General features: G+C 42.8%; 1 non-coding gene across 1 annotated transcript; it reads right to left on the reverse strand.

Moving 5' to 3' along the window:
* Positions 1-398: 398 nt before the first annotated feature.
* On the reverse strand, positions 399-594 carry LOC115642133. Its single transcript, XR_003998162.1, has one exon. It is a non-coding gene; the product is annotated as a U2 spliceosomal RNA (small nuclear RNA).
* Positions 595-1,733: the final 1,139 nt, after the last annotated feature.

Here is a 1,733-nt window from a genome sequence, read left to right on the forward strand (position 1 = left end):
TCGTCTGGGCAAAACATTTACAGAGACTGTTTCCTAGGTTAAGATGGTGGCATTTTCCCAATGGGAAAGGGATGGAAATTCTCTCTTCTGTGGGGAGACGAGGGAAAGAATGATGCAAACCATGCAATTAATTCTGGAAGGTAGACTACTAAGGAGAGCGGTTGAAGAACCTACACAGAATAGACTAAGAAAGCAGCTGTTTAACTGACCCGCAAACAAGGACAAAGTCAAATCTGCAAGAGCAGCCTTTCAACTCAGAGGCCTAATAATAAGACGTAACTAATAACTGATGAAAGAGTTACAAATGACTCGAAACCATACTCTTAGGACAAAACAAATGGTAAGACAGACAACACCACTTTTCTTCGCTGCTCTTCAACCAGGATATTCTCCCCAAAGGGAGGGCCACCGTTCCTGGAGGTTCAGTACCGCAATAACAGGGCGCTGAGTGCAGTGGATGCAGGAAGCTGCTGTTCCATCTCCCACTTCCCAAAAATCAGTTTCATAGCTAGTCCTGAGATAGAGGAAGTATCAGTTCTTAAAGTAATAAGAACAGATTTAAAACTTTGATTCCAGCAAATGTTAAAATGATCTAAAATACAGGTTAATAAAAACATTTCTAGTCCTCTGCATAGAACGCTTATATTATCCCCAAATAGCAAGTTTTGGTTTATAAAGTCATAAAAGGAACATCCTCCAGAATCTGACACTTGGGGAAATCTAAGTCTCAAACACACCAGTGATTCAGTGGCTGTGCCCTGCTTCTCAACAGTCTGGCCTAAGGTTGCCACTCACAGTCACAAGCTACTCCAGAGAACTCAAGGCACTCCTTCTCATGGATCAGTAACCAGTTAGCAGATAGGAAAGAAAGGATAAAAATCAATGGTCTGTGTTACCCACTGAAAGGAGTAAATAGCAGACTTCCAAAGTAGGAAACAAGACTACAGACATTAAGACTCATCAACTTACACAAGAGATGCTCAAACAATCCTCTTTCACAATTCATTATGCTTTAGAACTCATGTGCCTTGTCTAGCAAGAATGATTTAGGCTATGGTTAGTCCCTCAATCATGAAATGCCATGTACCTTTCTGCTGTCCTTCATTCATATAACCACTATAACTACACTTTATTACTCCTGCCCTAATAACAAAGAGACTGGGGATGCCACAGCAGCTGAAGTCATGGTTTGGACAAACAATCATGCAATGCAGGGTGGATGTGACCATGCAAATTACATCAGCCCCAAAAGTCCTTTACAACAGATCACCAACAGATGCCAGGGTAGAGTTCATACGTACCCTGCTTACATCCTCTCCCCAGCCAAGAATTTTTGGTTCCCACAAATCCCACTCTGTATACCATCTCATTGGTATTGAATACTGAAGTCACAGCTAGGAAAAGTGGCCACCCATCTCTGCCCTGTAGCATCCAGCTTAGCACTTGTTAACAAGTAAGTCAGTGGATTGTTATCTGTTGTCTGTCCATACTTGAAACTGAGCACCATATAACTAGTCTCGAAATTTCTCAGTGATGGCTCATTTCAAGGCAAAGAACTCCAGCTTGTGGATGGGATAGTAAGTTTTCCTATCAGATGGTCCTCAGCTGGCAAAGGCTACAGGTTTACGTTTACCTCCCACTTCCTGGTACGGGACTGCTCCCAGACCCTCCAAACTGGCATCAGTATGCAGGATAAATGGTTTGTTTGGGTCAGCAAGGACTAGGACTGGCAC

This window comes from Gopherus evgoodei, unplaced genomic scaffold (genome assembly GCF_007399415.2).
Source record: "Gopherus evgoodei ecotype Sinaloan lineage unplaced genomic scaffold, rGopEvg1_v1.p scaffold_381_arrow_ctg1, whole genome shotgun sequence".
Classification (NCBI taxonomy): domain Eukaryota; kingdom Metazoa; phylum Chordata; order Testudines; family Testudinidae; genus Gopherus; species Gopherus evgoodei.